This window comes from Falco peregrinus, chromosome 9 (assembly GCF_023634155.1).
Source record: "Falco peregrinus isolate bFalPer1 chromosome 9, bFalPer1.pri, whole genome shotgun sequence".
Lineage (NCBI taxonomy): Eukaryota > Metazoa > Chordata > Aves > Falconiformes > Falconidae > Falco > Falco peregrinus.
Genome location: NC_073729.1, coordinates 10220230 through 10245747, shown reverse-complemented (window position 1 = coordinate 10245747; position 25518 = coordinate 10220230). Strand labels below are relative to the sequence as shown.

The 25518-nt window shown below is 36.2% G+C and overlaps 1 long non-coding RNA gene across 16 annotated transcripts in view; it reads right to left on the bottom strand.

The window, feature by feature from the left end:
- LOC106112084 (uncharacterized) overlaps positions 1-25518 on the bottom strand; it is a 316631-nt gene that overhangs the window by 183389 nt on the left and 107724 nt on the right. For 15 of the 16 annotated variants that reach the window (XR_008748682.1, XR_008748679.1, XR_008748677.1 and 12 more), the window contains 4 exons: positions 25093-25163; positions 24143-24279; positions 23043-23210; positions 19593-19737 (listed from right to left, as the gene is read on the bottom strand). This is a non-coding gene — a long non-coding RNA (uncharacterized LOC106112084). The remainder of the gene's footprint in view (positions 1-19592; positions 19738-23042; positions 23211-24142; positions 24280-25092; positions 25164-25518) is intronic. The other variant, XR_008748678.1, reaches the window with a different exon arrangement.

Genomic DNA, 25518 nt, shown 5'->3' with positions numbered 1-25518 from the left:
TACTACACTGAAAGAAACAGAACTGCAAATTCAGCTGGAAACAGACAGTCAGTTTCCCTTCCTGAACACAAGGTGACATTTTTCAGGTAAATCAAAAGCTAGTGCTAAAATTTTCCACAATCATTACTTTTTACAGTCAAAAGTCAGCAACTTGTGTTGGCACTGAGGACAAAGCAGCATTTTAAAATGTAAAACTAAAGGATGCTATTCAGCAAAAGGTGACATGTGAACTTTGGTTTAGCAGCTGAAGAGATGCTAGTTACCTACATTGAACATGCAATGCTGTTGTAGTCATAGACAGTGATATGTTAAGAACAGTGAATCCAATTAGTTTATGTCAAAATAAGCAGCTATTTCTGTTACTTGTTCTCTTCCTACACCTCCTTCCATCTGTTGTTTTAATTTATCTGCTCTGTCTCATTGTTTAGACTGTATCTGTTGAAGACTAAAAACTCTTCCTTATATATGTCTAGTGTGTAAGTATGCAGGCCCCCAACCTGGATGGAGTTCTGAGACATCCAGCTAAAAAAAATTAGAATACCAGTTAAAGGGTTAAAGTGGCTTCCCTTCTTGCAGCCTGTCTTTAGTTTTCCGTGCCAACTGACCCATGCAACCCTTGACACCTTCCCTCTAGGGCACAGGCTGCTTTCAAAAGAACTATCCTTTCTCAGGTCTAAAGTTATCCCTATTAAAGCTTTAATCTTTTTAGAAATTGAAATAACTTGAATCTCAAATACCTTGAATAAAAAAGTTTTTAACCTTTGGACCAAACCAGCCAGTGTGTTCAACAGATACAGCACATGTAAAAAGCTGTGTAACCAGGAAGCCAATAGCATTTGTCAGGAACATTCAGTATGACACTCAGCACAATGACAATGGAAATCTGAAAGGTTATAAAACGAAGTCAACATGGACATGGAAAATAAAATGTGTGGTCATCTGTTTGTTTTAAACACTCATGAAGATTTCAGGTTCTATCAGTGCCACCAAATACAATACACAAATTTAACTCCAGTAGGTCTAATACACTCCATTTCTACAGTGTTACTTGAAATATTAAATTACCAGTGTCCCTTGCGCATCTGAAAGATTTCAACAGAAGTTGACTCACATTATGCATTTCTAAAGTAGGACAGAGACTATATATTACCTTTGGAAAAACTGGGCTGTTGCTTTATTCTCTTAACATATACATGCTTCTAAATGGAAGCTACTTTCAACTACCTAGACCTGTGGGTTAACAGAAAAAATGCATTTTAATAAGCCTCTAGTCGAAAAAAAAAATACTATTATTTTAAGTCTATTCTTTCTGTTGATCAATAGTCTTGACTTTTGGAAATTAAAAAAAAAGGATAAACAACTGTATAGGCACTTATGTCCAGAAGTACCTCTATTTTATGGGATTAGCTATTGTAAAGAAAATAAAAACAAAAAACAAACCAAAAAACCCACCAAAACTCAAACATATCCTGCATCAGGCATAACATAATTTATAGTGTCTGATGATAAAGTGGTTAATTACTGCTCTAAATGAATTGTTTTTTTGCTTTAAATCACAAAGCCACATTGGTGATACAATACATAGTTTAGTAATATTAAATACCTCTTCAGAACAGAGCCTGTCTTTGATACTAGAACACAATGTGCCACCAGTCAAGATAAATGAGACTGTTTGACTGTGAAGAGGTGGCGGAATTTCTTGAGCATTATCTGTTGGGTACCCCTTGTGTTAATTCTGTCATCCACATAAATTCCAGAAACATTTGACACCTCCATAAGTATCTGCTGAAAAATCAAAGAAAACTTGAAAAGTAAAATAACACAGACAAGGAGTGAAATGTATACATCCTGTTCCAGCCTGTTAACATTTCCAATTTTCTTTTAATTCCAGGGTGACTGAAACAAAGATTAAAAATCAAGGAAGAAAGAAAATGTAATTTCTGCTATCTGAAAACCTGTGATTTCTGAAATGCTGTTCATCACAGAAACAGCTGTCCTCTCCACCTGAAGTTTGTTTTTCATGAACTCTAACACATATAAAGTTTCCTTTAGAAGTTGCAGAGTTGAGAGGTGAAAGCATTACCACAGATTGCTTAGCTAATTTTGAAACAATTAAAGACAATGCCAAAACAAAACATACTGACCTGCTGGGCTCTGAACGTAAAGGGAATTTTATTTCTTTCTCACTGTTTTATTGTAAGAAAAGAGCGAAGAGCTGGACTATACTTAGCTCTTGGGCAAACCTGTCCTTTGAACATTCTCCCGAGTGCAATGCCCACAGACCCATGGATGCAACAGGCTGAAATCATTCCTGAGACTGCTGTTGGCTCTTGTTCTGGCTGAATATGGTTTCTAGATTCTATTATGAATTCTGCCCAAGTAAAAATTAATAAAAAGGTCTCTACTTTGTTATAGCACTGCCATCAAGATAGAATGTGCAGGTGCACCCTGAATTATGACACTGCAGAAAATAATTACACATTCTATAAAAATCTTATGAAGTTACCAGACACCTGAACATTTCCTCAGTTGCATTGTTTCTGCATATTGTCAGAACTCCACAGAAGTGCTAACTTTATAGATGTGCTATTTTTCACAGTGATATCAATCTGCAAGCTTTCTTAAAGACTGGGGGGGAAGGAGCGGGTTTACATCCTTTGATATATGATTATTTGTCAAACACTTCAGCACATTTGCATTTTGTTTCCCCAGGTAATCTTACATACTTGCTTGTTAAGCTCAAACCTGAGAAAAAGCATATTCATTCTGATGTGAAGATTTTAAGAAACAAGTATGCAAGCTAAATGGAGGCACAGTGGTTCTGAAGCATTGTGAAGGCCTATCAAATCAATCTTTAATATCAAATAGTCTGGCTGGGGAGACACATTACACAGTAAAAATGCTTCCATAAGTTTGAGAAGAAAGAGGTGAGATTATGAGAGATTAAAAGGGACCAAAAGGGATTTGTTTTTAATACAAAGTACAAGGAGTTCATAATATTTAGAGTATCACACCAATAGGCACTTTTACATAGAAATAAAAGTAAAATGTTCAGATAAAAACTCAAAGAGTATTTCATTAGAATATCTAAAATAAAATATTCCATTTTTTAAAAAAATGGAAATCTCAAAACAATAGAAGCAACAAAACAGTGGAAAATGTGGTAAATAATCCAATAAAGGATGCAGCCACTTCAGACATATTTCCTTCACTAATCATTGTCCCAGCTATGGAATATACCCTACTAAATCTAATTTTATGCTGACCTTTATTGGAACACTGAACACAGTCAGATAAATCTACCAGCTGTTCACAGTAACGCGTCTCATTTGGAGAATCTTTAAAAAAATACAGATGGATGTCAGGACTGGAATCCTAAGAGGAGACAACGTGCACTGGACTTTCTATAGTCTAAACAGGAAAGGATGAGAGAAGACTTAAAATTTATGAAAAAACATTAACAAATCCCCATGTCCTTGCTTAGATAGACAGGAAAGCGTGTGTTCCAAATGCAAGAAGGGGGAAGGGGCTACATAAAAAACTTAGTAATAGAAAGAATAGGGAAGTACAAGATAACACTGCTCAGCAAGATTGTGATTCTCCATAGCCACAGGTTTTTACAGAGCAGACCAGATTTCTCACACAAATTCTGTAAGAATAGTTCATCTTACCCTAGAGAAAAGGAAAAGGCTATATGATTTATTGATGTCTTTTCTAGACATATTTCATCTAAGACTATACAATGCAGGGAAGCTTGTAATTTTTTACTACATTTCTGCAGAACTTTCCTAAGACAGGGTCTGACAGATTCAGCCAGCGTCGGGCCTGAGAAGGGACTGGCATTAAGGTTATATTAGACTACCCAAAATATTCAATAAATTACTTAACTCTTCACTTCCAGTCCCCCTGTAAGGGACATGATCACTAAAATTTTCCCTTTAATCTCTGAGGCATAGATTGTACTACAGGACACAGGAGACACAATGCGCTGTCAAGACAGTGCCCCCACACAGTACACATTTACTATTTCCTTTTGATTCAGGCAATTGTAAAACAAGAAAACCAGCCAGACCAAAATCTAGTCTCTCTTAGATGCTTAAGAAAATATAAACACTTCTAGTAATGCTTCATTATGTTAATTTTGAAAAGAGGTTATTTTACAGAGGGAGAGCCCCATGTTTTAAGCACTTAACAGAGCACCAAATGTACTAGCCCTGAACAATGCTCCACCTCCTGTCTCCACTAGTGTCACCCTTGATCAGGAAAAAAAGTGTCTGAACTATAACTAATGCTTTCCTCACATATGGTAAGCATCCCACTGAGAGTCTGTCACCGGAATAGCAATCTTCCCATCAAAACAACATCTTACTTATCAATCCAGTTAGAAGATTTTTTTGCTAATCCTACTTAGTCTGTTCTTCCTCTCCCATTCTATACAAACCTTTTTTCAGTACCACAATGTGCAGTAGTGGGATTCAAGTTTCTTGTTAGCCTAATCTTTGTAATGGCTTTGGAATATATTTAATCCACCTAGAAGTGCATGGCCATTTGTGCATAACAAAAAAAAACACACTTGGAGAACAACATTGTTGTTTCATTCAGAATATAAAACTTTCAGATAGTTTATATACATCCAGATTTGATTATGACTTGAGTGTTGAAAATTTTGATGCAGTCAAATTCAGGATCATTCATTTCAGGTCAAATGGAATGTATCTACAATGAAGGGGAAATATCAGTCGCTTACTGCAGTACTAGGGAACATAAGTGATTAATATGCCAGCTAAAGAGCTGAGAATATTGAAGAGACTTAAGGCTGGCTCAATGGATGTTCACGTTTGGAATCAGTACTACCGTCTCTCAGGTGAAAATAAATTACAGCATAAATATGATGCTGGAGCGGCTCATTTCTGCCAGCTTTGATGCAGAGACCAGAAGACACAGAGACACCTTATCCCCCTGCAGTTTATAAACACACTGTAAAAGATGCAGTGAAACTGAAGTTAAGATGTTATTTTTGTCTTGGTTCCCTGGATGTGCACACAACAGATGACGCTGCAGTTTTGTAAAAACATTTTAAAATGCGTGGATCTACTTTATACCACATCTTGCAAAGCACAAGCATCATCTGTTACAGTAACTTTCATGCTGCAGGCAATTTTAAAGGGAAGACATACACTCTGCTTATTGTTTTCAGCCTAAACATACATAAATAATCTGTCAGATAACCACATACATAAGAAAGAAGTATTTTTTGTATGCATAAAGCACCAGACTAGGACTAAGAATGTATATATGTACATGCACACAGATACATATGCACTGCTTCAACTGGTTGCACAAACTTTAGAATTAACAATGGCAAGTTCTGTCACATAGTAAAACTGTTAGGTTAAAATAATTGTTCATTGCTACTTCACCCAGTCAAACCTTCCAGACCCATGACAATGCAGATTGACATTCAAATAAATTAAAATTAAAAAGAAAGAAACCACTTTCCTGAAATTGATTTGAATTCTACCAAGAACTGTATATTCCTTAATGGTTGTTTAAGATTCAACTTTGGAAGATGACAACAAAGGTTGTATTGGGTGTATGTGTCTGCACTGGGGTGACAGTTGAATATTCAGCCTGTCTTTTTGGAGAATCAGAATAGTCAAGACAAGTACATACAGTACTTTGCTCCGATACCAAATTTATGTTATGCAAGAGACCTCGCCCTTCCTCTTCTCATCCCCACCACCCAGCTCCAGAGATACTGGGTAATTCGCACAGCACCAAACCCTGATACTTCTAAGCCAATGGCAAAACTCGCAGTAATTTGAACAGGACAAAGTTCGTTCCATTAACAAACTACAACTGTAAATAAATAAAATTAACATGTCCTCAAAGTCAGAAACATGACTCAGCTAACAAACCTCCTGGAGAAGATGAGTCAGTGGCAGACACTCCCATACTAATGTGAGGTTATCAAATGCTCCACAACTTGTTATTTTTCATTTCAGCAGGCAGTCATCTGTAGAAACTAAACTGGATTGTCTCAGTCTGCTACATAAACAAAAAGTTTTAAAACAATAATGCCATAATAGCCCTACATCCTTCAGGTTTGGAAAGTCAGAAGATTCTCTCCTGTAGCCAAGTGCTACTCAGCACCAGCTGGGACCAGAAAATCTTTGACAGCAGGTTGCTGATGGTGTATTGCCCAGCCCCAGCCAAAGTTAAAGCAGCTCTCAGTTGCTTTTAACCTAGCATCAGTAGGGGCACAGGTTCCAAAAATACATTGCCCTTGGCACCCTAGGGAAAGCTAGGATGTCAACTGACAGCACATCAACAACTTGACAGTAACAGTCTGTGTTCACATTCTAGTACCACAGAAAAAGTGAAGCAGATCAACCACAGTGATAGCGACATTGCATTTACCCAGAGGTCAGAGTATATATGTACATAGTTATCACAGAATCAAAGAATCATTTAGGTTGGAAAAGACCTTTGAGAACACCAAGTCCAACCATTAACCCAGGAGTGCCAAGTCCATCACTAAACCACGTCTCCAAGCACCACATCTACATGTCTTTTAAATACCTCCAAGGGTGGTGATTCCACCACCTCCCTGGGCAGCCTGTTCCAGTGCTTTATGGCCCTTTCAGTGAAAAGATTTTTCCTAATATCCAATCTACGTGTCCCCTAGTGTAGCCTGAGGCCATAAATTATCATGGACTAGTTGACACAGAATACATTTATCTATTGTATTGAAAGCTAAGGTGCATTTGTGTGCATGTAAGTCTTAAATCCTGAGGGGAAAATTGAGAGAAAGCTCTTATCAACCCATTTCCTACAAGTGTCAAAGCCAGAGTATTTCCTTTTTATCCAGTATGGCCCATATGTAGAGATGGAAAATGTGTAGAAAAGAAGTGACTTACAAGGGAAGCTGACTACCTCCAAAGGTAACATAATATAAACAAAATACTCTGAAGAATACAGCCCCACCACAGCAAGACTGAACAAACCAAATTTTAACCCATCCTGTTTTCCTTTGCCTAAACTGTAGATTGCATATTGCTAAAGAGTATCTGCTGTTTTAAACTTCTTAGAGTTGCCAGGCAGAAGAATGAAGAGTTACGGCAGAGTCTGATCCCTTATCTGAAAGGTTTTCTGGAAGTACCTTTGGAATTACTTAGTGCTGACCAATTTATTGGCTGCTTAGGGTGACCTTAGTGGGTCTGTTCCTGGATAGTATAAAGGTGCTTCAGGGCTTTTCAACAGGAAACAGTGAGTCAGTAAAGATCCCAAAATAGTACAAAATAATAAAAACTGGAATACTGAAAGAATTCTTCATTAAAAGCAGCACTGGATCATATGGTGATCATCAGATATCTAAATGTCATAACCGTCTACAGTAAATTTAAAGTTAGAATAGACAGATGCCTACAAAACAATTAAAAGGTACAAAGACATGCAGACTACATATACCTACCTTACAATAAGCGTTTTGCATAGATTTCATTGCAGAAACTATTACATAAATTTTCTAGAACAAATAATCTCCAACATCATGATGTGCCAGTATGCAGCGCAGTTTGAGGAAAATAAACAGAACCTTGTTGTACAAAGATATGTTTTGCCTTGCTGTGGCTGCATTTATATAATTTTCAAGGCATATTCTTCATATCTGAGTATGTTCTGTTGCTATATTAGCCATGTAGAAGGAAAAGGGAAGTTAATATAGAACAATTCTTATAGCTTTCTCTTACAGCTCTTCATCCTTTCACATTGCACAAAAAAAAGTCCAGTCCTTGGAACGAATTTGCAAGGATCTTAATATTGCCTTTTCCAGTGTTTTGGGAAAAACTACACTTTTTGGTAAATATTTCAGACTGCACTGAGTTTATAATTATTTATTCTGTGTGCATTCAGAATGTAAACTAATGAAATGTCTATTTTGGCACATCAGGTATTATATGCTTGCTCTATTGAAGAAATTAAATGCAACTAAGCTGAATGTCTGATGGTTGATTAGGCTCACATTTTGCAATTTATTGAAATAAACAGAATCAGAAGGAAAGTATAAACTAATTTTTCTTCAAAGACCAACAAGTCTATACCAATAAAGTGGTAAAGCTGTGGTAATATTAATAGCATAATTAAATTATAGTTGGAAAGTTTGATATTATTTTCACTTCTTTGCAGGTATACCAAGCCTGGAAAGGAGACTGTAATTTTGACAAGATTTGATACCAGTCATTTTCATTAATTATTCAGTAGCAAACCTCATTAGGCTTTCTGGAAAGTTGACCACTGCATGTTTCTAATTTCTAATTTTAATGTCATGGAAGAAAAAAATATAAGGAAAAAAGAAAAACAGGATTTACACCAAATCAAATTTTGCTTTTTGTAGCAAGATAGCTATGCTGTATCACTCTCTGCCTATTGTGATGGATTGATCCTGCATTTAGTCATTAAACTTTGTCACTAGTTTTCAATGAGATTGGTATAGAACTTTAATTCCCAAAGCAACAAACCCTGAATCTCTTCACAGGCAAGAATGAAATTTGCAAGGATGGGATTGGTTTTCCACAGCAGGAAGTTTTTAAATTCTTTACCAGAGGAGAGCCACAAGACTTACTGCATTCAGAACAAGACAGAAGACACATTTCAATAAACATAAAAAAAAAAAAAAAAAAAAAAAAAAGGAAACAGAAAGGAAACAAAAATGATGGGCACACTGAAAAAATGAAGACAAAAAGAGGTGAACAAATCAAAGAAGAGGAAAACCCAGAATTTTAAGTGGCCTGTGAAAAGCAGAGAGAACTGTACTACAGGATCAGCACTTACTTAGACATTGTTGCTTTGAGTACTCTGAAATAATTAATTGACTTTTCACAGAATCACTGAATGGCTGAGGTAGACTGACCTCTGGAAGTCATCTTGTCACATGCTTGCTTGAGCAGGGTCCCCTAGAAAAAAGTTGTCCAGGACCATGACCAGACAGTTTTTTAATATCTCCAAAGACGGAAAACTCTGGGAAACCTGTGCCAATTCTCAGTCATCCACTGTCTTTTCAAAAGAAATGTTTATTTTCGAATTAAAAGAGAGGGGAGCCTTCCTTAATGGAGTGGAATATTCCTTACTGAAAGTATTGTTGAAATTGCTTCATGTGAATGAACAAGAAATGTTTCTTTTCAAAAGAAACAATTTTCAAAAAAAGGCGTGTTTTGAAACATTGCCACTGTAATTAATTTTTTGTGTGTTTATATGAAAATTGAGATCATAATTATGCCGTGAATTATTAAAGTCAGAAATTACATTAAAAAAACCTTTGACTGTCGTTGAACCATAGATTGTTGAGGTAATGACTATGAAAATTTGAATAATATTACATGAAAAAATAAAATGCTTAAAATGTTAAATATTACCTTTTTTCTTGAAAAGGCCACTGGCAAAGAAGAAAATAAGTTCACAGGAAACATTCTGACCCCTCTACAGCAAGTCAAGGAACCATTCTCTTTACAACTCAGGTCCTCATTATTTATTTTCAGACAGAAATGCACCTCTTTCTCCAGGAAGTGTACTACTGCCCTCACGTTCTACAGAAAGAACTTTTCAAGGCCTAAGAGCTGCCATGTATTCAATCTGGGTTTGTTTCCTTTTTTTATCGTAGTCATAGAGTCACTTCCACCATCTGAGTCTTCCTTAGTATCTCATTTCCTTTACCATATTGGAAAGGGTTTAATTCAATTGGTTTAGTCTTCATAGACAGCATCCATGAGGAACATCTACAGAGGTTTGGCTTTATCCTACAGCCTCTGGAAATTTTGCAAACTACTAGAAGACTATTGGGGGTGGCGGGGTGGGGGTGTCTCTTATCCCCACAGCTATAAAGAATATTTCAGTTCTTGTTCTTATTATCCTTTAGGTTAGCACGCTGAATATATTGGCTTCATTAGAATCCAAAACAGTAAGTGACAAATTCGTACTCACATCTAGTAGTATTTATGGAAAGCCACAGGATTATAAGCTAATTGTTGAAAATTAAGCATACTTATCACATTGCTATTTGACAGTCTATCCTTCTCAGCTTTGTTGGCTTTTGTCACATCAGAGTTCTTCCTGAGGAATATTTGCTGATCTTCATAGAAGATGGGTCTCAGAGACATGAATTACAAGGTTAGTCAAACTGCGCAATACTCTGACCGGAACAGGATGGGAGATAAATACCACTTTCTTAATGCAAGTGTTGTTGAAATTGCTTGATGAGAATGAACAAATTAAAGTGAACTCCTAATAAAGTTTGTTTTCAGGCAATTCTGCAAATTATTACTGATGACTATGTAACTTGTTCCTGGCTACAGATTTAGTTAATAGCAATGTACATAAGAAACTAGGAGTGGTCCCACAAGACACCAAAGTCCAAACGAGGCTATGTGGCAAGTGACAAGAGCTCTTTTTTCCCCTTTCTCATTTACACAGCAATAGCTTTTATTCTAAGGCAACGTAACATTTTTGTTAGATGGTTAGGTATTAGTATGAAGTAGGGGGATTCAGAAAATAAATTATATGGATCTCTTATTGAATCCTTTTGACTGAAATGTATTAATATATTTCTTACTGTCATTCATCTCAAGGTTTAGAAAAAAAGAGCAGTGTGAAAAACCTGGACCCCTCCATACAAAAACCTCTGTAAAAGAAAAGAATAAATCTCTGGTTGATGTTAATAGACCTGACTTACTCTGATACACCAGTTTTATACAGATTTCACAAAACTAACATGTTGATTCCACACCACAAATATGTAGATTTAAACTTAAGATTTAATAAGATGTTGCTAAAAGACTGAACTCTCTTCTGCTCACAAACTGTCTATGGTCAATAGCAAATCTGTGAAATAAAACTTCAGCATGGTATTAGAAATAAGTGCTATGTTGATTACTCATGTATTTCATCAGCAAACAGAAACAAGGCTACAGTGATATCATGAAAACAGCTAAGCATATATTTAAAGTTTGAAATCTAACATTCATAATCGGGCCTGCCTTTTTAAAAATGCAGTCATATTAGCTCAGGGCCAAATACCATTCACCTGAGATCTTACAAGCAGACCCTTTTCTCCCTTTAACTTTGCTTTCCATGTGGTCCCACTTTTCACATAACACCGTGTCTATGCCAGTCAGGTGAATGAGACTGTTGGTTTTATTTGTCAGAAAATACTGGATTACACTGATTTTTAAGGAATTTTTACGATTTACTGAAGGCAAAAGTGAGTGAACGGCCCATGTGTGGTTATATAGAAAGATACCTATTTGAAGGAGTGGGGAGAAGAGAAAAGCACCTAGCTGGTACAACCAAGGCTGGTTCTAGGGGTGCACAAAGCAGGTGCTTGCCTGGTGCTACGGAATGACCACCCAGGGCCTAAGCACCCCCAACCACAGCCCTAGCTGATCCCCTCCCCACTCCTGCCTTTGCTGCCAGGGCGGGAAATGCTACACCGAGTGAAACAGGAGCTCATCAAGGAGTTGGGATTGAAAGAAAAGACTTCATCCACCAGTAAAAGTTACATTCCCGTTCCATCCCTCAGCACTAGCATGAATATGTCAGGCCCTATCTTTCCCTTTTCCCCCCTGACTCCCCCAGGGTAGCCAGGAAAAAAGTACTTTAAAAGTCTTGGTCTACCTTAGGGCAACCCCTCTTGAACCATGGAGCTCAAATCCCCATTATGCCACATTCTCTCTTATATTGACGATCTCAGCCAGGTGTAGTATAAGAAATATTCTAACATCTTGAGCGTATGAGAAATATTTTTGTCTACTTTCATATACCAGTGGTCCTGCATTATTTCATCTCACTTCATTGCTTGTTTAATCTAACACAGCAAACCACATCTTACAGGATGGAATACACTAGACATTTCAAACAACCATTCACTGTAGCTTGAAAGTTTACATAAGGTAAGGACTGTATTCTCACAAGTCTTCTATTTAAGTTTCAGCATTTGTATGTTTGTTTATTCAAAATTCACGTGCAATTTCAAATGCATAAGTTTGTGGCGGACGTTTTTTTTCCAGCTATGATAAGGAACAGCTTTTTCTACTGACAATACAGTAAATAGAAAAAGCTTAATATTTTTTCCACTATTTCTCTGGCTTGCATCTCAAATTCAGAGTAACTGTCAAAAAATTATTTCACCACATGCAAAATCCCACTTAAGTTGCAGTAACTATCTCACTTTACTGTACTGCTTATCTGCTTACCTGCTGTTAAAAGAAAGGTTTGTTGAACCTAATCCTCTCATCTTTGAATCATGACAGAATATCAAGCCTCAAACCAGTCAGCTGAAAACCTGGAATAATTTATAATTGGAAATGCTCCTCTGCATACATCATTTTCTCCTCAGAGATCAAGGAAAGACAGGAAGAAAACCAGCCTTATTTCTAAAAAATTATGCCCAAACTAACAGAACTCAAATGATCTCTCTGTGGAGCTCATACGTAGCTGTGTTGGTTCCCTTATAAACACTTCTGGAGCGAAGAAGACAGAAGATTTTGTAACAAGGAACTTAACATTTCCTAAAACATTGGTGCATGTTGTTGCAAAACAAAAAAAAAATGAAAATGGTGTAAAGATATCAACAGAAACACTGTCTAAAACAAGTTTATATTCAATTGTTGTCTCATTTTCTAAGATTAGGTGTGACAATAACAGAAGCTGTAAATAGTTACGCAGTTAAGAGAGATTTTCCCATAAAATTGGAAAATAAATAAAGGTTTTCCTTTAAGAAAAAAAAAAAGAGAAACAGATCAAATTTCTAAAGCTACTGCAATATATTTATATAAGCAGGTTTATTAAAATTATGTTTAACATTTCCCAAATATCTATCAACCTAAATATTCTCCTTGATCTGTTAAAATTCACAGAGGCTCCAGAGAAGACAGAGTTCCCAATTTGTTCAAAGCACACAGTGAAAGAAAGTCCTTCTCTAAGGAGATTACTGTCTGTAGGAAAGAGGGCAGGATATGGGTCAGGATCCTCACCCCATCCCACTTACATGTATTAAGGAAAACAGAGGTACCGTGTGAGGGCTGTGGCGTCTTGAGACATTGAGTTTGGGTTAAGAAGCCCTCGATATCGCTGGGCCTGAGCACTCATTCCTCCCATTACACTTCAGCTCCCTCCTCTTAGCTGCAGTGACGAAGCCATTTCTGAAGCCACACTGTAAATCAGATGATTGAAATGATCCAGACTAACTATTAACCTGGTTTCCATTTGGAAAAGAACTGAAAGGTCTTTATAGCTTTAATGGTAGTGGAAAGGGAAGAAACAGCAGGAGAGGGAACTTCAGGTTTTGACTGGAAATGTTACCTATCTAAATTTTAACTGGGCAATTCACAACCGCAATATTTCTGCATCCTACAGTTGTACTACAGTTCCCCTCCAGCCCTAAGCCTTTCTATAAAACAGAGGGAGGATAAGTAATTCAAGTGATCATCACCTCTCTATTCTGAACAGCCTAATCTGGTCTGACACAGCTACAATGGATGTCCTCAGACAAATGTCAATCTACTCTGTCACATTTTTAGTGTTCTTTCTGGTAGCAATATCATTTTTATACCCCTGACTATAAGAGCAACAGTAATGTCACAGATTTTAGGCATAAAACATGCTAGAAATATATCTGTATTTTAGGCCAACAAACAGCTCTGCAGAACTCTTAGCACAGAACAGATACTACCCGGATGTTTTGGGTGTCGATCAGCAAGATCGGCAGGTCCCAATGAAATTCTAAAAATGCAAAATGGGAACACAGAAAAAACCTGAATCTACAATATCAGCAGTTACGTCCCTAGGAAGGGAGAATTTTTATATACTTCAACCAAAATGCATAAACTCAGAAAAATTATTCACCTGCTAATTCACAGCAAACTTCTTTAACTGAAATCCCGATCTTATAAGCCTCCCTTTCCAACCCAGGGAAGATTTCATAGCCTCCTGCTTCACTGGGTTAAAGATTCCCTTGGTTGTAAAGATTTCTCTAAGCTGCTTCCCTTCATGAGCAGTAGATTGCAGTGGAATAATTTCTCTGCAGTATTTTCTTAGTGAAAAGGTCCACAAATTGATTTTTCACCCTTCACCCTCCCTATCAAGATACAGATTCAAAATAAACAAGCCAGACTGTCACTGAATGTATGTACATCTTGTTCCTCAAGTGGCTTTATAACAAAGCAATACATATAAAGTATTAGACTTGCATTAATAATAAAACCGACATGAAGAGCTCACAGATGCATTGGGGTGTTTCATAAAATTTCAAATAAAGACCCTCAAAAATTTACAAAACCCCACACTTCACTAAACTGGGAAACCTAAGAAGATTGAATGTATTTCCTCCCCCTTAAACTAAAGGAAGGCATTAGATCTCTTGTCCAGTGGGAATGCCCAAACAAAACGTTTCACTATGATATTCTTAACACTGTAATATTTTTACAAATCTGCTGGTGCTATGTATGCTCTGTAGTTAAAATATTTCATCCTGCAACTATGCCATAAGAAAGAGTGCATTCTCAGAGGAAATCAGGACTCAAACTATTAAAATGTTTCATACATTTAAAGAAATTTCTCAAATGACACCTTGAAATGAAGCCCACAGGTAGAATACATTCCCTCAAGAAAAAGTACCTATAACTGTCAGTTGCATTCTGCTGAACTTCCTGACTGCAGCCTGGAGAGTTGATAAAATCTGTTAACTAAATGCCTATTTTCAGGCTAAACAACTGTGACAACAAAATGCTTGGAGATATTTTCAATACACATGACATCTTTCTTCATAAATATCTGTTCGTACTCAAAAACAAAAAAAAAATCTAGTACTGGATGACTTTGCATCAGATACTTTATTTTAAAGAAAATGTAAAATTCAAATTAAATTTCTATGTTATTATGCATAAGATTTCCAAAAGATGTCCCAATTTTATATAGCTCTGAGCACTGTCCTACAGAAAGTGCACTGAAAATTGGTACTCTGTGCTACCACCCACTAGCCTAGCTCTCACTGTGATTTTGACCAAGTCATTCTACCTTTTTCTTTTTCAAAGACTGACTGAACCTTCCTACTTGCAAAAATGAGATTATAAAAAATATTTAACATCACAGAGAACTGATGTGACTTGTAGCATGTGGAAAGCCATTTGTAGTTCTAGAGCACTAGCGAATGCTAAGTCCCATCTTTTTCTTGCACAAAACATGAAGTAGTGACCTGCAGCACTTGAGAAATATGTGAGACCACAAGTGTGGGCACCCACTGTTTCAGAAGAATGATATGCCATAAATAACTGGCACTTTGCATCCTTATGACTTTTTTCACCTGATATTCAGAATGGTTGTTTGCCTCAAAAAGAGCACAAACATGTAACTTGTACTTTGCTGAAATAGCTTTTCAACTGCAACAGCCGTCAAGCAGTCTGAATTTGACAAGTTTTACAACATGACAACTTATTAAGTTGGAATACACTAGTCATTTCAAACAAACATTCCATTGCATAAGCTAAGGATTGGATTCTTCCAAGTTTTCTATTTAAGATTGAGCATTTGCATATTTACTAATCTTAGACTAGCACTTAGAGCTCTGTCTGACCACAAAGCTGTATCCTTTGATACACAATAAAAAGCTCTTTAATCTCCTTCACTATTTGAACTGCAACAGCAAAACTGAAGATTTTGCTAGGATTATTCCTTCATCTCTTCTATAACATTAGAAAGTTATTTCAAAACTTGCCCCCCCCGCCCAAGAAAATCCTTATTCATCTATTAAGTTAAAATACATTTCATTAAAAGAATGTTGATTTCACTTGAAATACCTCTCCCAGTAAAGACTGATCCCTCTCTTGTCAGAGAAATTTTATACTAATAACATTTTATGGGTTTTTTTCAGTATTAATTAGGGAAATTGTTGCAACTATATCAATTGTCTTTAAAAAAAAAAAAAAAAAAAAAAAAAGCTATAGCTTGTGGGGATACATATACCTTCTGGCATATCCCAACCTGTTCTGGACTCGAAACAGTACTCTTACCTCAGCAGTAGAGACTACTTTTGTCAATAAACATTCAGCATTTTTCATAGTTCCAGCTGTACAGATCGAACTCTGCTCCCAGACCAGCATAAACAGGAGTCAAACCCCAATTTGACAACGTTGACAAATTTTAGACCATAAGAAGAAGCTAACTCCTGGCTGCATTTACACTGGGAAATTCAGGCATGCTTGATACATTATCATGTTGGTACAGAATTAGCACTAGTTTGCAATTAAAACTGTTCTAGATCAGTTTAAAAAGATTGTCAGGAACACATTTCTTCTAGCTAAATGACCTCTGAACTAAATAAATACAGAATTCCAAGATGAAAAGATTACAGAGGTCTCATTTCATGGAATATCAGAGTAAGGGAGAAATTAATGTCCTGCTACTTACTTGCCTATCACCAGATTTTATTTTGATGTATTTCCTGGTTATGAAAATCTGGCAAATAATCCAGACAGTAGTCCAAATTCCTGCAACTGCTATCAAAAGTTTAAGGACTCTGTACCATACTGCAAGGAGTTTCTCGAAAGGCAGTCCAAGTTTTACATTTCAAGCCTTCTGGAACAGAAATGTAATCCTTTACAATATTTAGTATTCTTCCAGTTTTGCCCCAAGGCAAATGAAGGACATAGCAAATACAGACGTGGAAGGGCCTTTCACACACCCTCCTTTTCATTCATGCTAGTGAACCTTTTCATTTAGGTTACTCTTGTATTGACAAGCCCCAGTAGTCAACCCTATAACCTATTAATAAATTCACTGCAGTTTCTGCGATAGCATTAGATGCCAGTAATTGCCCAATTTATAGCAGTAGATGCCCTAAAATACTGTGAATCTTACTGGTATCTAATGATTTACCTGAAGCCAAATTCCACTGTTAAATCCATGAAAATATTTTTCCAGTACTAATTTTCACTGTAGGTATTTGCTATGGCAAATAACCAAGCTGCTGATCTTTAGTTTCCCTCCCAATAACCAATTATTTTGAGTCTCTAGGACATCAAAGGCTGTGACTTAGAGACAAGAGGAGCATATTAAATATATGCAGAAAAGCTTTTTTTAGAGCATGTACTCACACCTATAGTCTATAACCAAGCATTATTTTAATCAAGTGAGAAAAACAGAAAAAGGAGGAGGTTTGCGTGACCAATTAGAACTAGCCAACACTATTCAAATATTGAATGAGTAATAGTTACTCTGCACTGAAAAGTTTGCAAACCAGAACTTATTCCTTGATATTGGTAATTATTATGGAAAGACTGCTAATTTCAAGAGAATACTGCACTCCTACACAAATTGCAGAAAAGAAAAATGATGTTAAATTAATTAGCTATAGGATAAGGTATGAATTATTTACTAAGCTTGATTCACGTGCATAATTCTTCAGTCAAGCATGCAAATCAGATCAAGTAATTCCACACAATCATATGATTACTAATTTCATATGCAATTACTTCATCTGTGTCTGTAGTTGCAGTATTTAGAAGTACAAATGTGATATATTCTTGTTTACATATTTTACAGATGGCTAATTCATTTTTAGAGCCTATGAACATAGAGTTCCAATACCCAATTTTGATACTTCTGATATTAAGATAAGGCTGCATGTTCACAACAAAAGTTTTCATCTACACTGCAGAAGAGTACCTGCAACTCCTATCTTTCTTTGGTTTGTAAGGCATAAACAGTAGTGGGTTACATATCAGAGGGATTTTTGTTAGTGTCAGAAAACATATCGCAATTATTTGTTTGGGAGAGGGTAGAAAGAAATGCAGAGCAGCCTTTCACTTAAGTCCTAACAATTGCTACCATTAAGACTAATTGCTGCTACTACATTTGACAGACTGCTAACAGAGTTTACTTCTGAAATGTTCTTTTAGATTCCTACGTAGGTATGAACTTAGGAGAACTGTATTCAGTGTTCAGAATTTCTGCTGATGGTTATATTCAACAGTCTGTTCTTATTTTCAGTTTCTATGACTACTGGAGCAGCACTAATTTCTTGAAATTGAAAGGAAATAGAATCCAATTGGTATATTTAAACAAGACATGCAGAATATTCTTGAAAGCTGTTCCAGCAGGGAGAGCGTATATATACACATATATCTCCATTTTAATGCAAGAACGCAAGCATGTATCTCCAATTTCAAAGATTTAACAAAGCAGAGAAAAGCACAATTTAAACTGCATACTTTTTATGTAATACTAAGAAATTTTAGAAAGTATTGAAAGATTTCTACTTTTACCTTTTCCAAATGTTCACTACAAGCCATGTGATTTATTTTTTTTAGTCAGATGAAATAACACAATAAAAAGAACAGCATACATACTGTGTTCCTTTCTCAAAGGTTTTCCTATACATCCTATATGCTTTCAGCTTACACGGCTTAGGATCATTTTTTTTCCTGTATCACACCTGTTATTTAACTTGAAATCCCTGAATCTAACACAAGGAAGCACTAATATATATGCAGATGTTGTGAGATTATGACTCATTGTATCGATCTCAATGCTACTAGTCATATATTCGTGTAATGTCTTTCCTAGTAACTCCAGTTCCTTTAAATACATTGTGGTCTTAGCCACAAGAAGCCTAATGACACCAGAAAAGCACACTGCCAGAATAAGCAAAATTCATCACACCTACTGAAGGTATTTCTAATTGAAGAAACAAGTTATTTTTTTATGCTGTTCCTATATTTTTACTTGGCTTTAAGCTATCAGCTTTTAAAAACAGATTTAATTTTACTGCATTTTAAGCATGCACTTACTGGTTTCACATTCAAAAGAATCCCTCAGACACAGAAAATTTTAGGTACAAAAAATTATCCCTATGATGAGCCTCATTGCTGTGCACTGGGCAGGCACACAGCCGCCACCAGCCAGGCAGCCAGCACATGAGACAACCTGCAGCACTGGACAGCCTGCACAGCTGCCAGTTAGGGAACTCGGAGTTCTGAATAACCACACCACCTCCCAGCCAACCAGCTTGACATCCTTCATTTCATGCCAGCTGGCTCACCTGTCCAGTTTCCCTTCAAATATTGATGAATTGACATGAAATACGTGTACGTTAAATCAACATTTTTCAAGGTACAGCTGTACTGCCAGAAAAATCATAACTGGATTTAAAATTAAGTACTGGAAAATAAATTAGGAGTTTTCTTATTTAAATCAAAACATGAGTGAATCCATCCTTTCTCCTCTAGTAATTCTCTCATCCCAGTTTTCCTTTGTGTCAAATTACTTCTTTTCTTTGAAAAGCCCTTCAGAGGGAGCAGACAATACAAAAAACATCTTCTAGGACACAGTGGCGGAATGTTCCTCAGTTCTAGTTTCTTTCAGTGAACATCCTATATTAAACATTATTCTGCAACCCTGAGCCTGACCATGTACTACCTTATAGAACTTCAGACACATAAAAAGCTTTCCTGGCTAACAGTGAAATATATTTTCTTCTTTATCAAACCCTCAGCTATCAATATCATGCATCAGTTGGGTAGCTCCATGGAGACAGTCTTTCTTACCTTTTGCTTGTCCTGAGGAAGAAAACGGTGAAGGCCAGTCATCTCAAGAAAAAAAAGTCATACCACATTTGGACTCACTGCTTGGCAGAATGGAACACCACGTTCAATCAGTTGTTCTGAAATGGCTTCTAACAGGTCTGGGAAGCTAAAACCAAATAAAAACCTGTATATTAAAATTCTAACAGATAGCAATCATCACATTAGTTGGGAAAAAAAGAAAAAGAAAAACCATGTATTTCACAAGCACTCATATGTGTGCATAAGTTAGATCACTAGGCTTCTCTCACCCTACAAAATTTAATTAATATGCTAACAAGTGCTTATCATCATCATTAGCTGAAGGCTGTGATATACATCCAGTCCTATGGCTTCCATCTACGTTAATGGAAAACAGTTCAGACCAAGCAGCCTAAAGTTTTATCTATTTTTATTTTTGGTAGAATGAAAATAAAATTCTGCTGCCTTCCATTGTTCTCCTTCTCCCACCTTCCCATCATTTAGCACCCAAAAACCTTGACAGGCTTTATGAATGCGGTCCACCTTTTCCTCTCATGTGCCACCTTCCACTTTGGGGATGGTGAGGTAACATTGGTCTGAATTTTTTTTAACTCTTTCTGCTCTGATGGACAGAAAACTTGGCGAGTGCTGCATGGCAGAAACCAGTGTTCTCTTCACTTTATTATGTCCATCCATCAGTCTTACTCCACCTGAGATCGAAAAGCAGTGTTTGATAAGAAGTGTCCATATACAGTCTTGCCATTTCTGTAAGTGCTCAGAGAAGAAACTCTCTATAACTGACATGTGTAACCACCTAGTTACAAATATACACTATAACATCTATAGACACTGAAGTGTTTTGTTTTTTTTCTGACAAAAACAGAAATAAAAGCTTAAGCAATGAAATTTCCCTTTTTTACAGATTAGGTAGCAATATATTGTTATGCTGCTATCAAAACCAATCAAAATATGTAAATATAATATCTACACATGATGACCAAGTTAATATGCCCATTAGAACTTTAATATTAATCTTTCCCCCGCCCCCCCATATAATTCATACAAGTCAGAGTAAAATCCACAAGTTTCAAGATATTTAGCTTAAGCTTTTGAGCCCAAATCCAGCAAACAACATAGGAATTGTCCGTTTGTTTTAGTTATACACGTTAAACATCTTTTGTTGGATTGGAAACTTGGACTTGTAACTTTTGTCATCAACATCCCTTTCACTGGTTATCAAACAGCTCTTGAATTTGGCAACTCTTTGGAGAATCAATCAGATAAAGATAATCACTTGCTCTGAGGAAGAATAAGGCTACTGGGTTTACCTCTACCACATGTAATACGGGAACTCAGATAACACCATTCTGATATTATGTTTCCAAGATACATACAAACATTTTGCTAGCACAGGCTTATCTCTGGCTCAAGGCTTATATGTAATTATGGCTCTAGGGTAGAAATAGAGGAGCTTTCTTAAACAGTTGCAAAGGTAACAGGCTGCCAACTGAAAAGGAAGGTAGGAATCTTGACAGATATGAAATGCAAGAACTTATGCAATAATGGCATACCGTAAGCATGCCATGTGGTTTGTTTGTGTAACAGCTAACAGAAGATTTTACACAGCAAAGTCTCTCCCTCAGGAGACAAAAAGAATAAAGCTGACTACTGACTAGAATTTACCATCTTACTTCAAAATCTAAATAATAAGCTGTTGTGAAATGTACATGTCATTAATTACAGTTAAAAATAACTATGTATGTAATTTGCTTTTGAGATGCAAATAATTAAGGTGATGTTATGCTTTACTCTCACAAACCTTAACATTCTCCCCATTTCATAAAAAAATTTACTATTGGAATTTCAAAGACAGGGAAACCTATGATTGTCCAGGAGAGGCAAAGAAACAAAATGAAAAGCAAAGAAACAGTAAAAGGAGTTGTGAAATTAATCAGTCAAATGGTTTATGTTAGGATAAATAATTTTGCTCAATGTGGACTCAAAATGGAAGATTAATTTAGTTGACATAAACATTGTTCTAAATGTATTTCAAGAGTAGTAGGTGTTTCATGTGAATCTTTGATTCCACATGATGGAACTTCATCTAAATCACAGCATGGCGGGCAAGTAGCCTGTGCTCCCTACTCCTATGGCTGAACCATATGTATTACATTATTTTTCCTGAGAGATGAACACCAGCAACAACTGCATCCCAAAATTTTTACATCCTGAAGATATGGAGGATTCTTCCTTCTGTCAGCCCTTGACCCACTTCGCCGACAGAGACACCAACAAAGGCATTTAACAGAGCTCTACACCACAAAAGCTGACTGTTTAGCTTTTAGGGAAATTAGACACTTTACCACATAGATTTATGGCTTTGTAAGTTTGTCATTATTCCACCACGTAGCTTTTACACAGCTACAGATGAGTTCTGGATCTCAGTGAAAGACAATGGGATACATGGTCATTGCCAATGTCACTTTGGAAAATGAGATTGAAATTACGTTACTTCAACACTTTAACATAACAGCTGACAGTCACAGCATTCATAAAAATTAAGACAGAATTTTGTTGTAGACAGTTGACTCAAGACAGTTTATCATCATCTTGAAAGGGATAGAGAAGAAAACACAAAACATCCACAGAATTCCAGCTTTTTAATCTTATTAGGCTTTTCTTAAGAAGAAAGCCTGTTTTAATGTATTTACTTAAAAACATCTTAGCAAAGAAAAATAGGATGAAAACTAAATTATCTAGAGTGCTGTCATCGAATCTGGCTCCAGACAAATCCACCCAGCTTATCTAGTCCTATTGAAACATTTGTTATTGCTCTAAACATGAGAAAATGAATTCCTGATTAAAGAAACTCCAGGATAAAGTAGTACAGGAAGCAGAAAGATATTGAAAATCCAAAATACGGATTATAACCCTGCACAGTAAATTCATAAATTACTAGAGCCCATTACTACATGACTGTATTTCTCAATCCAGAGAGGCTGTCAACTGTATCTGACTAATTCAGTGTGCAAAACAATCTCATGAATTATGTTGGTGGCATTACGCCTTTTCAAATTATTGGGTGGGAGAATCCATGGTTTTACCCAACTGCAGTGGAGAATAATTATTGCTAGTGCATGTAGAACAAAATGTAATTAAAAATTTAAAAGTCATAAGACATTACAGCTACTACACCTCATCTAATTTCCGTAATCTCACAAGTTCTGCATACAGAGTAAACCTAGGCACAAGAAGGTTTCCTGCACCAAAGTTACAATCTGTTACAACCTTTTTATATTGTTTGGGTTTATGCTATGATTATGCTTACCACTTGTACTATTGTCTATATACTGAAGTCTGTGTCCTTTATGTTTTCAGAGACGTATGATTCAGTATTATTGACCTTCATGAGGCACAGAATAGAATGTTCACGAAATCACACATACTACTTACTGCTTGAGGCCAACAGGTTCACTCTTTAATGAATTATTCCAGCTCCAGTGATATATCAAAACCAATCTGTTTGCTATTTTCGGTTACAAAGACACCTCCCCTCAACTACCACAGTCACAGAGTGGCTAACGTGGAGCATGTTTGATGTTTAGATGATAAAGATGAAAACTGCAGTCAGGAAAACAGAAAACAAAATGGAACTTGAGTTAAAATGCTAGCTTTCATTTCCATTTCACATTATGATTATATTACTGGCCTTGAACATGTTTTTTCTACTTTTTTCACTCCTTTCTTCTTTCTTTTATTTTTTGGGGGCCTGATTGCCCAAATAACTATTTTTAATGAGACTTACTTGTTCTAGTTTCTCTTTCCAGGAGTCTGTTTTACAACATTAACAGTAATAAGCAAAAAGCAGTAGATGTTAAAATCATAATACGCACAGGGTGAGACAGAGATTAAGTCTGAATGATAAATCCTTGAACTGAAGAAATCCACAAATGGATGCCCAGGTTTCCTTCCTGGTATCATTATACACTAAAGTTATTAATAAAAATGAATTACGACTAAGTAAGAGAATTTCAGTCCCACCCAAAGACTCTCTTCACTAGGATATGATTGAGACATCTATAAAGTTTTGAAAGATTTCTTATTCTAAATCACAAAACATTTCATGAATCAACGTCTTCTGGTCATAAGACTTAAGATAGGACCAAATTAAATTTCTTTTCTCTTTTGCCATGAATAAGCATATTTTAAAATGCACTGCTCTTTCCAAATTAAGAATGAACATCAGTTTTGTTCTTATTTTTGTCCCAAATCCTATGGTTCATCTGTAACAAATGCAACAAGAACTAGGTAACTTGTATTTTCTGGGCTCCCAGAGAACTTTCCTAACATGGATCACATGCAATTAGTCACAGTCAGGTAGGTTTAACATTGAAAGCCATTTCTGTTTAGTTAATTTATATATTGGTAAGAGTATAGTAAAGTTAAACTGTGCAAAGGAATAAGAGGTACTGAATTTCTGATATTTTAAATATTGCTTGTTGTTGTTCACTGCTGAGCTACTATCCACCTTTCACAGGCATTTCTCAGCATACCTGTAAACTCAGCTTCTGCTGTGGTGCAGTTTGTATCCAAGATGATAACTATGTTTCACCTTTGTCAGATTGAATCAGGTAAGAAATAGTTTGATGTTCCAAAGGCCCTCTGACATGTAAGATGGTAAAGGACAGACCTGCAGCAAAAAACAAGAGAAGTGGTTTTCTTGTAATAGTATAGTCAAGAAATTCCAGATTATCCCCTTAAGAAGTTTAGCACTACCACTTAGTTCATGAGAGACGAATACTTTGTGAATCACACCTTGTCTCTGGCTCTATTACAGATGGCACAATGGTGAAATGCCTCACTCAAAAAGGAAACCAGGACCACTCTTAAGAGAAATTAACTGAGGACTTCCAGGAGCTTACTTAAAACAGCATTCTCAAAAAAAATGGTACTTAAAAATAGAATAGAAAATCATGGATCTAAAAAAGTTTTTTGCAACAATTCCCTTAAAATTTGTTTCAATCTCTCTCAGAGGAATTTCTAACATTTACTTGATTTGATAGTCTCTACTATTAATCATGAAAGGAGGTCCATCACATTTGTCAACATACCAGTTCCAGATCATGTAATTTATAGAAAGATCATATCCTTCTGATGCCAGAAGTGGTTTCCTCATCTCAAAAATAAGTATTTTGGATGGTCTCTGTTTCTACCCAATCTTTTTTAAGGAAAGATCTCTATTTATGTAAGCAGGCACAGTACCAAATGTCACTGGAATCTTTTTCATTTATACCACCAGTCCCACATAATGTCCTACTAATAACAAAGCTGTTAATTTTAGCAATTAGACTGCATATTACAGGTTCAAAACAAGGTTTACATGAGATTGGACAAACTCATGAAATGTAAAGCCACTGAAGATTACTGAAATTTACATAAATTTGGAAAATTGCTGAACACAGGGAGAGGAATTGGAAAAAGTTTTACTACAGCTTTTACTTACCCTTACAGCCTTCACTTTTGGTCACAGATGCTCATGTATGTGGTCTTTCGGTCTGGCATAACAGAGTCATCCTTGTTTTGTTAAATGACATGGAGAAAGAATGAAAACATCGCTCCTCTTTATCACCCCAGGAATCATCACTGCGTCACTGATTCAGTGTCTTACTCCCAGATTTCCCCAAATTCCAGTTTCAGTTCAATTTTTTTAAAAGGTTGACACTCTTAGTCAGGGTAAAAGAGATTCTAAATAGTTTTACTATTTAAGTTTAAAGCATTTGAAGCTTGCCTTATTGCTGCTTTCCATGCTTTATTTTCAGCTGCTGACTACTAAATTAAAATACTCGGGCCTGTTGCGATTAAGTTAAATAGCTTTACACTCAGACTACTGGCAGCTGCAAAGTATGCAGCAAGATTATTTTTTTTCCTT